Genomic DNA, 15,466 nt, shown 5'->3' with positions numbered 1-15,466 from the left:
ATTATAGCTGTACTTTTTGTTTATGGTTGATGCAGCTTGGCCATTAGCCAATTGGCATTTCCAAATGATTTCAAAGCACATGAACAACTTCACAACTGATAAGTTCCCTCCTCCACATGGTTACGAACGCAACTTTATATTTAATATATTGGGTAGAGAAATGTACCATTATACTACATTATCCGCACATGTACCTTAAATGGTACCAACCAGTACCATGTGAGTTCCTGTAGGTATACCTCTGAAGTTACCTTATGTGTACCTTTTACTTTTTTTACACCATGGAACAACACTGTACCGTACCTGTACTCTTATTTTTGAGAGTGTGGAGATACAGTATGTTCTTGGTAACAAATAACCATCTGGTGGCACTGGTAAGACATTAAGCACTCCAGACCAAAAGGTTGCAAGTTCAAATCTCTAGAGCATTTATGCACACTTAGGGCTAGATTCTATCAGATCCGCGCTAGCAGTTGTGATGGAGGTGGAATTGCGTTAGGGCTGACAAACCCACAAGCGTCTCCTGACATTATACCTGAAGTGAAAATTGCCATTGGCTGCACAGAGCTGCATCAAGAGAAATCCCATGCAGCCTTGCTTACAAGTTGGAACACTGGAATGTGATATGTAATCTACACCTCGATGTAGATGTGACAATGACCACATGAGCAGCTGCTCAACAATTTGACAGCTCTAACACAGTTACACCTCTGACACTGCCAAAACACCAGCCATGCGGGTGTCAGCTACCGCGTTCACTATTGATCTGAATGAATCTAGGCCTTAATGTCAAGTGTCCTTGAGCGCTGCTACTTTTTATTTGGTGTTGTAATTACACACTTATTGAATTTTAACAAAGTGCATTAAAATGTATTCTTGCCAATAAATCTGCGGCCGATCTCTGTCATGGCTACAGACCTGGTGGCAAACCAGGAAATTCAGGAAATCCAGTATTGAAAATAATTTAATTAGAATTGGAATTTGTGTGTAGTTCCTGAATACATTTCGTTGTTGTATATTTACTGTAAATAATGCAGTTCAGATGTAGAAATACATTAAAAGTTGCTTCCACTATTTTCACCGCAGCTCAGTAGCCGGTAACTTAGTATAAAAGTGCAGGATTCTGTGCTATGCTATAAGTTTAAATGCAATTGCAAATGAGGCATGCCAAGTTAATTTGCAGGATGGGCCAAAAAGGACCCAAGTGCATTGCGATTGACAGTAAATATATTGCAAAACACTAATACATTATCCTATTACTGTAGACATTTACTGTATAATGACTGTAACATTTACCACAAAATTAACAGTAATGGCTAACAGTGTAGTAGTTTCCTGTTATCACATGTTGAACCACATGATTTCACATGTGGAAAATTACGTGCTTTTGGAACACTTCATGCGCAATTTTTTTTTTGGGGGGGGCACTTCTAATGTGACATTTCACATGTGAAATCATGTCAAAATGTGTTTTTGGAACACTTCACGTGACATTTCATGTATTATCGCTGTTCAGCTAAAATATGACTCCACCTGAGATTTGATTTCACAACCTCTAGATTTGAGGTACGCTGATCTTTCTGCTGCGCCACAAAGTCTATAATACATCTCTGCACTTAGCAAGAGAGTGCCATCTGCGCTGCTATTTTTGTTATCCATTACTCTGACTATTCTGTCATTTACTTATTTCAGCAAAATTAGGGTTTCCTGTATAGTTGTCTAATGTTGGTGGGGCATATTATATCAAAGGTTGTGCTACAGGACTGCATTGCTAGTGAAGATGCTCCGCCGATAACATCAACGAGCTAACCACCATTCATTAGGAAATGCATCGGCGATGTTGTCCCCACAGTGAAGGTTCGCTGCTTCCCAATTAAAAGCCCTGGATTAAGACAGAGGTTGAAGCTAAAGGATAGGGCTACCGCACACAGGGCAATTGCAGACAACCCTTAGGCTATGACTGAGGACAGGAACAAGTAATAGAAGTCCCGCTATGACCTCAACAGAGTCATCAAACGAGCAAAAGGACAATATAGGAATAAGGTGGAATCATATTACACGGGCTCCTTCGCGTGCCGCATGTGGCAGGGGCTACAGTCCATTACGGATTACATAGGAAGACCCAGCCGTGATCTGTCCAATGATGCCTCTCTACCAGACGTACTCAATGCATTTCATGCACACTTCGACAAAAAACAACACTGTGCCGTGAGGGACCCCACAGACCCAGAGGACCGCTCTGTAGCACTCACATCTGTAATCATGACGTGCTTTGAAAGGCTGGTTATGGCACACATCAACTCCATCATCCCAGACACCCTAGACCCACTCCAATTTGCATACCGCCCCAACAGATCCATAGACGATGCAATCTCAATTGCACTCCACAATGCTCTCACCCACCTAGATAAGAGGAATACCTATGTGGGAATGCTGTTCATTGACTACAGCTCAGCGTTCAACACAATTGTCCCCTCCAAGCTCATCACCAAACTTAGGACCCTGGGAATGAACACCTCCCTCTGCAACTGGATCCTGAACTTCCTGACGGGCCGACCCTAGGTTGTGAGGGTAGGCAACATGACCCCTACCATGCTGACATTCAAAACGGGGGACCCACATGTGTGCTTAGTCCCCTCCTGTACTCCCTGTTCACCCACGACTGCATGGCCACGCACAACTCCAACACCATCATCAAGTTTGCTGAAGACACAACGTTAGTAGGCCTGATCACCAGCAACAATGAGATCGCCTACAAGGAGGAGGTCAGTGGCCTGGCAGTGTGGTGCTGGGACAACAACCTCTCCCTCAACATCAGTAAGACCAAGGAGCTGATTGTCGACTACAGGAAAGGGGGGGGGTCGAGCAGGCCCACATCAACGGGGCTGCAGTGGAGCGGGTCGAGAGCTTCAAGTTCCTTGGTGTCCAAGTAGGACTTAAAATGGTCTACACGCGCGCACAGTCGTGAAGAAGGCGCGACAGAACCTCTTCCCCCTCAGGAGGTTGAAAAGGTTTGGCATGGGCCCTCAAATCCTCATAAAAGTGATACAGCTGCACCATTTAGAGCATATTGACTGGCTGCTTCACTGCTTGGTATGGCAATAGCACTGCCCTCGATCACATGGAGCTACAGAGGCTGGATAGCCCAGTACATCACTGGGGCCGAGCTCTCTGCCATCCAGGACCTCTATATCAGACAGTGTGAAATGAAGGCCTGGAAAATCATTACAGACTCCAGCTACCCAAGCCATAGACTGTTCTCTCTGCTTCCACACGGCAAGCGGTACTAGTGCATCAAGTCTGACACCAACAAGCTCCTGAACAGCTTCCATCCCCAAGCCATAAGACTGCTAAATAGCTAACAAAATGGCTACATGGACTATCTGAGTTGAACACTGACACTCCAACACACACACACACACACACACACTCACTTAATTTGCTCAAACACATAACATGCACATACATTTTGTTCTACCTTTTGTTATTTTTAGTACTACATTCATATTGATTACAGCATTGTTGGGTTTAGAGCTTGCAAGAAAGCCATTTCACTGTACTTGTGCATGTGACATTAAAACTTGAAGATCTTCTGTTTTATTGGTACTCCCAAATCACTATGACAAATAGAATTGTTTTTCTTGAGTGTATTTTTAACAAAGCTGAGATTTAATTTGAAGTCCAAAGTCTAGGAATACAGATGAAATCAATTACTGACACAGACAAGATGGCGTAGCAGGATGATCGGAATGTTGTGAGTTGTGAGTTCAAATCCCAGGTAAGGACATGTTAAATAATAATTACTGTATAAATAAACATACACAATGTAGTCAAATATGTACGTTGAAAACACTATGTTTACAGCACTGTGTGTGTCTATCATGACAAATCTTTTGTTTGCAGGGCATCCCCTGTGAAACCTCATGAAAATATGAATCCACGTGAAAGGTTATGTGATCACGTGAAATTCCACACGTGAAACATCATGTGAAATATAATCACATGTGAAGTGTTCCAAAAACACATGGTTTCACATGAAATCAATGCATTTTAATTTGATTTTGTCTATGAATTGTATGTGCAGGGCTCCCTTGCGAAATAGACCCTGGTCTCAATGGTGACTCCCTGTTTAAATAAAGGTTAATATACATATACAGTTGAAGTTGGAAGTTTACATACACCTTAGCCAAATACATTTAAACTCAGTTTTTCACAATTCCTGACATTTAATCCTAGTAAAAATTCCCTGTCTTAGGTCAGTTATGATCACCACTTTATTTTAAGAATGCGAAATGTCAGAATAATAGTGGAAAGAATGATTTATTTCAGCTTTTATTTCTTTCATCACATTCCCAGTGGGTCAGAAGTTTACATACACTCAATTAGAATTTTGTAGCATTGCCTTTAAATTGTTTAACTTAGGTTAAATGTTTCGGGTAGTCTTCCACAAGCTTCCCACAATAAGTTGGGTGAATTTTGGCCCGTTCCTCCTGACAGAGCTAGTGTAACGGAGTCAGGTTTGTAGGCCTCCTTGCTCTCACATGCTTTTTCAGTTCTGCCCACAAATGTTCTATAGGGTTGAGGTCAGGACTTTGTGATGGCTACTCCAATTCTTTGACTTTGTTGTCCTTAAGCCACTTTGCCACAACTTTGGAAGTATGCTTGGGGTCATTGTCCATTTGGAAGATACATTTGCGACCAAGCTTTAACTTCCTGACTGATGTCTTGAGATGTTGCTTCAATATATCCACATAATTTTCCTTCCTCATGATGCCATCTATTTTGTGAAGTGCACCAGTCCCTCCTGCAGCAAAGCACCCCCACAGCATGATGCTGCCACCTCCGTGTTTCACGGTTTGGATGGTGTTCTTCGGCTTGCAAGCTACCCCCTTTTTCCTCCAAACATGACGATGGTCATTATGGCCAAACAGTTCTATGTTTGTTTCATCAGACCAAAGTACGATCTTTGTCCCCATGTGCAGTTGCAAACCGTAGTCTGGCTTTTTTATGGTGGTTTTGGAGCAGTGGCTTCTTCCTTGCTGAACGGCCTTTCAGGTTATGTCGATATAGGACTCGTTTTACTGTGGATGTAGATACTTTTGTACCTGTTTCCTCCAGCATCTTCACAAGGTCCTTTGCTGTTGTTCTGGGATTGATTTTGTACTTTTCGCACCAAAGTACGTTCATCTCTAGGAGACAGAACGCGTCTCCTTCCTGAGCGGTATAACGGCTGCGTGGTCCCATGGTGTTTATACTTGCGTACTATTGTTTGTACAGATGAACGGGGTACCTTCAGGCGTTTGGAAAATGCTTCCAAGGATGAACCAGACTTGTGGAGGTCTACCATTTTTTTCTGAGGTCTTGGCTGATTTATTTTGATTTTCCCATGTTGTCAAGCCAAGAGGCACTGAGTTTGAAGGTAGGCCTTGAAATACATCCATAGGTACACCTCCAATTAGCCTATCAGAAGCTTCTAAAGCCATGACATCATTTTCTGGAATTTTCCAAGCTGTTTAAAGGCACAGTCAATTTAGTGTATGTAAACTTCTGACCCACTGGAATTGTGATACAGTGAATTATAAGTGAAATAATCTGTCTGTAAACAATTGTTGGAAAAATTACTTGTGTCTATAGTTTGTTAACAAGAAAGTTGTGGAGTGATTGATAAACTAGTTTTAATGACTCCAACCCAAGTGTATGTACATTTCCGACTTCAACTGTATATATATATATATACACTACCGTTCAAAAGTTTTGAAATGTCCTTGTTTTTGAAAGAAAATATTTTTTTTTGTCCATTAGAATAACATCAAATTGATCAGAAATACAGTGTAGACATTGTTAATGTTGTAAATGGCTATTGTAGGTGGAAATGGCTGATTTTTTATGGAATATCTACATAGGCGTACGGTGGCCCATTATCAGCAACCATCAGTCCTGTGTTCCAATGGCACGTTGTGTTTGCTAATCCAAGTTTATCATTTTAAAAGGCTAATTGATCATTAGAAAACCCTTTTGCAATTATGTTAGCACAGCTGAAAACTGTTGTGCTGATTAAAGAAGCAATACAACTGGCCTTCTTGGGACTAGTTGAGTATCCATGAAAAATAAGCAGTTTCCAGCTGCAATAGCCATTTAAAACATTAACAACTTCTTTAATCAGCACAACAGTTTTCAGCTGTGCTAACATAATTGCAAAAAGGTTTTCTAATGATTAATTATCCTTTTAAAATGATAAACTTGGATTAGCAAACACAACGTGCTATTGGAACACAGGACTGATGGTTGCTGATAATGGGCCTCTGTACGCCTATGTAGATATTCCATTATAAATCAGCCGTTTCCTTCTACAATAGCCATTTACAACATGAACAATGTCTACACTGTATTTCTGATCAATTTGATGTTTTTTAATGGACAAAAAAACTGTTTTTCTTTTGAAAACAAGGACATTTCTAAGTGACCCCAAACTTTTGAACGGTAGTGTATATATATATATACAGTACCAGTCAAAAGTTTGGACACACCTACTCATTCAAGAGTTTTTCTTTATGTTTACTATTTTCTACATTGTAGAATTATAGTGAAGACATCAAAGCTATGAAATAACACATGGAATCATGTAGTAACCAAAAAAGTGTTAAACAAATCAAAATATATTTCATATTTTAGATTCTTCAAAGTAGCCACCCTTTGCCTCGATAACAGCTTTGCACACTCTTGGCAATCTCTCAACCAGCTTCCCCTGGAATGCATTTCCAACAGTCTTGAAGGAGTTCCCACATATGCTGAGTACTTGTTGTCTGCTTTTCCCTCACTCTGCGGTCCAACTCATCCCAAACCATCTCAATTGGGTTGAGGTCGGGTGATTGTGGAGGCCAGGTCATCTGATGCAGCACTCCATCACTCTCCTTCTTTGGCAAATAGCCCTTACACAGCCTAGCCTGGAGGTGTGTTTTGGGTCATTGTCCTGTTGAAAATAAAATTATAGTCCCACTAAGCGCAAACCAGATGGGATTGCGTATCGCTGCAGAATACTGTGGTAGCCATGCTTGTTAAGTGTGCCTTGAATGCTAAATAAATCACTGACAGTGTCACCAGCAAAGCACCTCCACACCATCACACCTCCTCCTCCATGCTTCACGGTGGGAACCACACATGCGGAGATCATCCGTTCATCTAGTCTGCGTCTCACAAAGAGACGGCGGTTGGAACCAAAAATCTGAAATTTGGACTCATCAGACCAAAGGACAGATTTCCACCGGTCTAATGTCCATTGCTCGTGTTTCTTGGCCCAAGCAAGTCTATTCTTCTTATTGGTGTCCTTTAGTAGGTGTTTCTTTGCAGCAATTCGACCATGAAGGCCTGATTCATGCAGTGTCCTCTGAACAGTTGAGATGTGTCTGTTACTTGAACTCTTTGAAGCATTTATTTGGGCTGCAATCTGAGGTGCAGTTAACTCTAATGAATTTATCCTCTGCAGCAGAGGTAACTCTGGGTCTTCCTTTCCTGTGGCGGTGCTCATGAGAGCCAGTTTCATCATACCGCTTGATGGTTTTTGCGACTGCACTTGAAGAAACTTTCAAAGTTCTTGAAATGTTCCGCATTGACTGACATTCATGTCTTAAAGTAATGATGGACTGTCATTTCTCTTTGCTTATTTGAGCTGTTCTTGCCATAATATGGACTTGGTATTTTACCAAATAGGGCTATCTTCTGTATACCACCCCTACCTTGTCACAACACAACTGATTGGCTCAAACGCATTAAGAAGGAAAGTAATTCCACAAATTCATTTTTAACAAGGCACACCTGTTTATTGAAATGCATTCCAGGTGACTACCTCATGAAGCTGGTTGAGAGAATGTCAAGAGTGTGCAAAGCTGTCATCAAGGCAAAGTGTGGCTACTTTGAACAATCTAAAATATAACATATATTTTGATTTGTTTAACACTTTTTTGGTTACAACATGATTCCATATGCGTTATAACATAGTTTTAATGTCTTCACTATTATTCTACAATGTAGAAAATAGTAAAAATAAAGAAAAACCCTGGAATGAGTAGGTGTGTCCAAACTTTTGACTGGTACTGTATATATATATATACTGTATGTGTGTGTTTTTTTTCGTAAGGGCAAGTGGAGAGAGAGAGGGAGAGGGAGGGAGAGAGGGGTGCATACCTGGTCCTCTAGCCCTCAGGTGAGCTGTCAATCACAGCATATTACAGTCCTGAGACTTCACAGAGAAACATCAACCTCCACCCCAGATTAACCATGTTCATGTGCTTCACTGCCATAAGCCCTATTAGTCATAAACACTGAGTCGTTTTCACAGTAGTAGCAACACGCATGCCCCGCCCAGCTGTCTTTTTCAGCAATCCATTTCCTGTGTATGAGGGGTGCAAAATCCACTTGTCACTTAAATCTCGCTGGATTGATTGCTTTCATTTGACTCCTTTGACTCTTTCATAATGTACTGTTGCTTGTGCCTGTCGTTTTTTCCTGTTAACATTTCGACCTCGGAATGATGACCTGTCAAACACACCCCAGTAATGGCAGAAATGGGTCAGTGGAAAACATTGTATTTTCGTTGCATCTATAAGAATGCTAAAACTCCATCGGGCATTTAATGCATCGTCTCAACACTTAGACCTACATCACAAGAAAGAGAATAAATACACCTTTATTTTGATCAGTGGCATGTATTCATGGATCCCAAGGGAAGCCAGGCTTCCCCAAATGTTTGATCAATCAAAAAATATTAATATTTTCCATGAATTTGCAAGTGGCTGAATCCCACCGGAGAAATCATCCGAGCAAGGGAAACAGCGCCCCTCTGTCTCAGTATGTGTACCCCATGTATCTGATGCTGTCTGGAATATATTGCCGCCGTAGCATTTGATTGATTGATGCCAGGAAGCATTTGGCCTCTCGATAAAAAAATTATAACCGAATTAGCCAATCAGCATTGAGCTGAGCTCAACTGTGGTTTGTCCTGGCGCAGCAAAACACCCTCCAAGGGAGGCCAGTTTGGATATGGCTTCATTCCAATCAAATCATATCCTAAGCAAAACATCATTGTCAGACAAACATGTCTGTTTCTGATCTGCTTGTGTTTATGTCCTGTAGTAGCTAGCTAGCTTGCTAAATCGGCCCTTTCCTAAGCCATGGATGGAGATGTGGATTTGGACTTGTGGTTTTGACTTAATTCTCTGTAGAGGCCAATGATTATGACGGCAATTCTGATCTAACCATAAATTAATATATTGTGCCACTGGCCTGAGACGATTGAAGTTCAATATGTAGCCTAGATGCAGCCTAGTAGGCTCACATTAACTAGCTAACTAACTTAGGCTAGCAAGCATTTGCTCTTTTAGTATTTCTCAAGTAGGTTTCCTGAAGGAGAAAGCCTCCCCTTCTATGTCAAATATAATAAAACAAATATACTACAGTAATGTCCACAAAACCACTACAGTAAATACTACAATATGGTCTATAGAGTCTGCAGAAACACTACAGTATAGTATATACTACAGTTTTATTTTACTACATCATGTATACTATAGTTAACAACTGTAAATACTACAGTATGCTGTAGTATACTACATTACATACTATAGTGTTTTTTTCCGCAAAAACATAACAGTGAAAACTACAGTAAAGAATACTACAGTAAAGTTAAGTATTAATACCATAGCGTACTATAGTATATATATTTTTTGGGATAGTCTGTCTCTGCGAACACAATGGCAGTTAGTTAGTACTGTTTCACTGCAGCAGGAGGAATGTAGCGGAGACAAACAGGACCAGGGCCTGGCTGGGGGTCACGGACGCTCCCCTCCTTCCCGTCTCCTCCCCTCCTCACACCCACAGGCAGGGCAATAAATACAGGGCAGAAGCTTCTCCTGACAGCACTAATCCTGGGAGCAGAGGAGGAGGAAGGAGGGAGAAGAGAGAGACAATGATACTCAGAGCAGTTGGATAAAACACATACAGATCTGGGACAGGCTTCAGCCTTACAGTGAGAGGAATTAAGTCATAAAGTCTTTAGAGTAATGATCTTTCATCATGCAATCATCACACACAGGATAGGAGCTGTGATATAGTGATATAGAGTTTGATATATTAGTATTTCTCCAGTGTCTGCTGATGAGACAGGCGATGACACAGGCTGCTAGAATGGATCGATAAATCACTGATGCTTGTTTTTGTTTTATTGGGAACATAGGAGAGAAGAGCAGGCTGGAGGATGTTCCTTTCTCCCATACTGTATTCACTTAACACCAGCATCGCCCCAAGTCTACCCATACTTTAGAGTGTAGAGCACTCAGCACTGTGTGTAGAACACAATACAAAGTTGGAAGAGTTCACTCTTGCTTTGTATTTGTTTGTATTTATGGCATCCCTGTTCCAACTTCATAGTGTTCCTCTCCAAATACTGATATCAAACTAAAAGCACCCCTTGTTTGTCCAATAATATGATGTGCTGCCAATCCCAAGTAGACAAGTCCAGACCAAATAGGATCAGTTCACAGTTTCAGGTAAAGGCAAGAAAAGTGTAAAATATGCATTCAAAATAAATAAGTAGATACAGTTTTTCAATCTCTTTGGCAAAATTATCACAAGTATTTGGTACATTTTCACAAATCTTAGTATAAAACTCAAAACAGATCATCAAAATGCCAGTTGTTGCAAAGCTCTAAGCACATTTTCGATTGCGTAAGTACAACACACAAAATCTTAGTCACTTTTTCACCAAACTTAATCAGTGTTTCATCTAGAAAAACGTTTCACATTGCAATACATGTTCATATAAGGTCATTGCCATTCATAATGCAATGCTCACTTTACTTTTGATATCATTCTCTTCTCATTTGTTAAAATGCATTTGACTATTACTTAATCTGAATGCTCTCAATTGATCATCACTAAACCGTTTGGTATAAACCTATAGATTTTAAACTGGTTTGTCTACTACAGATTTTGAGAACTACATAATGAGAATGTATGTCTGTAAAGTAGAAACATATAAAGTATGATATATACTGTAATGTACTATTATGATGATGACTATTATGATTTTACTTCACAGTAAGTTAAAAAAAATCTGTATGTAACAAATGCATCCCCTGTATAGTAAATATGTATCCAAAATGAAGTTGCTGGGGTGGGATTCACACTGCTTTCCTAAAATTGCATTGGCCAATACGATACTGTAATACCGTAATATATGCCATTTACGTAGCAGACAACAGGTTTTTCTCCAGTTGCATGAACAATGAGGACATTTACTGCGATGTCTATGAGAACCTACAGTTGAAGTCGGAAGTTTACATACACCTTAGCCAAATACATTTAAACTCAGTTTTTCACAATTCCTGACATTTAATCCTAGTAAAAATTCTCTGTCTTAGATCATTTAGGATTACCACTTTATTTTAAGAATGTGAAATGTCAGAATAATAGTAAAGAGCTTTTATTTCTTTCATCACATTCCCAGTGGGTCAGAAGTTTACTTACACTCAAATAGTATTTGGTAGCATTGCCTTTAAATTGTTTAACTTGGGTCAAACATTTGTTTGTGGGTAGCCTTCCACAAGCTTCCCACAATAAGTTGGGTGAATGTTGGCCCATTCCTCCTGACAGAGCTGGTGTAACTGAGTCAGGTTTGTAGTCCTCCTTGCTCGCACACGCTTTTTCAGTTCTGCCCACACATTTTCTATAGGATTGAGGTCAGGGCTTTGTGATGGTCACTCCAATACCTTGACTTTGTTGTCCTTAAGCCATTTTGCCACAACTTTGGAAGTATGCTTGGGGTCATTGTCCATTTGGAAGACACATTTGCGACCAAGCTTTAACTTCCTGACTGATGTCTTGAGATGTTGCTTCAATATATCCACATAATTTTCCTTCCTCATGATGCCATCTATTTTGTGAAGTGCACCAGTCCCTCCTGCAGCAAAATACCCCCACAGCATGATGCTGCCACCCCGTGCTTCACGGTTGGGATGGTGTTCTTCGGCTTACAAGCCTTCCCCTTTTTCCTCCAAACATAACAATGGTCATTATGGCCAAACAGTTCTATTTTTGTTTCATCAGACCAGAGGACATTTCTCCAAAATCTCTGGGTCTTCCATTCCTGTGGCAGTCCTCATGAGAGCCAGTTTCATCATTGCGCTTGATGGTTTTTGCAACTGCACTTGAAAAGTTATTGAAATGTTCCGTATTGACTGACCTTCATGTCTTAAAGTAATGATGGACAGTCATTTCTCTTTGCTTATTTGAGATGTTCTTGACATAATATGGACCTGGTCTTTTACCAAATAGGGCTATCTTCTGTATACCCCCCCTACCTTGTCACAACACAACAGATTGGCTCAAACACATTAAGAAGGAAAGAAATTCCACAAATTAACTTTTAAGATGGCACACCTGTTAATTGAAATGCATTCCAGGTGACTACTTATGAAGTTGGTTGAGAGAACGCCAAGAATGTGCAAAGCTGTCATCAAGGAAAGGGTGGCTACTTTGAAGAATCTAAAATATGAAATATATTTTGATTTGTTTAACACATTTTTGGTTACTTCATGATTCCATATGTGTTATTTCATAGTTTTGATGTCTTCACTATTATTCTACAATGTAAAAATAGTAAAAATAAAGAAAAACCCTTGAATGAGTAGGTGTTCTAAAACTTTTGATCGGTAGTGTATATATATTTTACTGATATAAATTCAACATAGGTGTACTGTCTGTAATCAAATGTAAGAAATTAAATGAAACAAATTAAATGAATGAAAATAAAACGTAACGTTTAGCACTCATTAATTTGCATCAAGCCTGCCTTGAGCATTTGACCATAAATTCTCATCCACATCACAGTGATTGTCCTTATTGTTCATGCACCGCGGGAAACACCTGTTGGCATGGCGAATCCAAGCTTGACATTGTTGTGCATTGATGTCGTCGCATGCCTCATCCATGGCCAAATGGAGGGTGGCACGCTCATGGGGATGGCGATTGTACACCTTCCACCTCCATGCTGAAAATAATTCCTCAATAGGGTTGAGGAAAGGAGAGTATGGGGGTAGGTGTAGGGTCACGAATCGGGGATGGACCCAAAACCATGCCTGAACCACCTCTGCATGGTGGAACCTGACATTGTCCCACACAATGACACACGGTGCATTCGGGAAGTATTCAGACCCCTTGACTTTTTCCACATTTTGTATTGTTACAGCCCCTTATTCTAAAATGGATTAAATCGTTTTATTCCCTCATCAATCTACACACAACACCCCATAAAGACAAAGCAAAAACAGGTTTTTAGACATATTTGCACATAAAATAAATGGAAATATCACAATTACATTAGTATTCAGACCCTTTAATCAGTACTTTGTTGAAGCACCTTTGGCAGCGATTACAGCCTTGCGTCTTCTTCGGTATGACGCTACAAGCTTGGCACACCTGTATTTGGGGAGTTTCTCCCATTCTTCTCTGCAGATCCTCTCAAGCTCGGTCAGGTTGGATGGGGAGCGTCGCTGTACAGCTATTTTCAGGTCGCTCCAGAGATGTTCGATCGGATTCAAGTCCGGGCTCTGGCTGGGCCACTCAAGGACATTCAGAGACTTGTCCCAAAGCCAGTCCAGCATTGTCTTGGCTGTGTGCTTAGGGTTGTTGTCCTTTTGGAAGGTGAAACTTCACCCCAGTCTGAGGTCCTGAGCGTTCTGGAGCAGGTTTTCATCAAGGAGCTCTCTGTACTTCGCTCCATTCATCTTTCCCTCGATCCTGACTAGTCTCCCAGTCCCTGCCGTTGAAAAACATCGCCACAGAATTATGCTGCCACCACCATGCTTCACCGTAGGGATGGTGCCAGGTTTCCTCCAGACATGACGCTTGGCATTCAGGCCAAAGAGTTCAATCTTGGTTTCTCAGACCAGAGAATCTTGTTTCTCATGGTCTGAGGGTCCTTTAGGTGCCTTTTGGCAAACTCCAAGTGGGCTGTCATGTGCCTTTTACTGAGCAGTGGCTTCCGTCTGGCCTCTCTACCATAAATCCTTATTGGTGGAGTGCTGCAGAGATGGTTGTCCTTCTGAAAGGTTTTTTGATACCCTTCCCCAGATCTGTGCCTAGACACAACCCTGTCTCTGAGTTCTACAAACAGTTCCTTCGACCTCATAGCTTGGTTTTTGCTCTGTTATGCACTCTCAACTGTGGGATCTCATATAGACAGGTGTGTGCCTTCCCAAATCATGTCCAATCAATTTAATTTATCACAGTTGGACTCCACTCAAGTTGTAGAAACAACTCAAGGATGATCAATGGAAACAGGATGCACCTGCATTTTCCATTTTGAGTCTCATAGAAAAAGGTCTGAATAGTTATGTAAATAAGGTATTTCTGTTTTTTATACATTTGCAAAAATTTCTAAAAACCTGTTTTCACTTTGTCATTATGGGGTATTGTGTGTAGATTGATTATTGTTTTGTATTTAATCCATTTTAGAATAAGGCTGTAATGTAACAAAATGTGGAAAAAGTGAAGGGGTCTGAATACTTTCCGAATGTACTGTAGGTGACCTCTTCACCTTGACAGGCGTGTTCAATTTAATTGAGAAACACTATGAGGTGTGCAGCATTGTAGGATCCAAGTAATGGCCTACGTCCTACCATACCATCTTCAGAGATAGCTGTGCACATGGAGATGTTTCCCCGAAGTTGTCCAGGCACTTGGACTTTCGCCTGTTGGCCGATGAGGTTCCGCCCACTGCACTGGGTTTTGGGCAGGTTGAAGCTTGCTTCATCCACAAAGATATACTTGTGATGGTTCACAGCAGCATCAACCACCATCACCCTCTAAAATATATATTTTGGTTAGTTATTTTTACAGTATAGTTCCAGTATCATATTGTGAAGTAGCATGTGCATCAAATAGTAACAGTAATACAGTATATGGTGCAGTACCTGAACATACTCAGCCAGCAGTTGTTTCACCCGGTCGTTGTTTCTCTCAAAAGGCACCAGGTAAATGTGTTTCATAGATACCTGGTGCCTCTTCAAAAGGCTGGTGATTGTTGGTAGGCTGATGGATGCCACATGGCAGTTAATCTTTTCAGATTGGGGTGAACTAATCTGGCAGCCTCTGACATGGTAAGGCGTGTGTTTACCAAATGGTCAACGATGATGGCCCGTAATTCATTAGACACAACAGTTCCCTGCCGTCTGCCTCCTCTCTCTGATATCCACCTCTTTGACGGGGCCCATGCCCACCTCTATGATGGGACCCATGCCCACCTCTTAGACTTCTTTGATGGGCCCCTTGTCCTCAAGCGCTTTGATTTCTTCCTCTCCCTTGCTGTCTATCTTGCTCCATGTTGAAAGAAATTGCAAGCATCTCACACACACCCTTTTATATGGTGACCAATTGTGGTTACCTCTATGTGAAATCAATTAGCAATAATGAG

At 41.0% G+C, this 15,466-nt stretch overlaps 1 non-coding gene and 1 pseudogene across 1 annotated transcript; one reads left to right on the top strand and one right to left on the bottom strand.

Annotated features, from left to right (window-relative positions):
* The window catches only part of LOC123492015, a 128,647-nt pseudogene that overhangs the window by 46,494 nt on the left and 66,687 nt on the right, over positions 1–15,466 (bottom strand).
* On the top strand, positions 9,360–9,414 carry LOC121577477. The gene has a single exon (XR_006002628.1). It is a non-coding gene; the product is annotated as a U7 small nuclear RNA (small nuclear RNA).

This window comes from Coregonus clupeaformis, chromosome 11, assembly GCF_020615455.1.
Source record: "Coregonus clupeaformis isolate EN_2021a chromosome 11, ASM2061545v1, whole genome shotgun sequence".
NCBI classification, from domain to species: Eukaryota; Metazoa; Chordata; class Actinopteri; order Salmoniformes; family Salmonidae; genus Coregonus; species Coregonus clupeaformis.
Note: the sequence above shows the minus strand (reverse complement) of the source record. Positions and strands in the feature narration are given on the sequence as shown.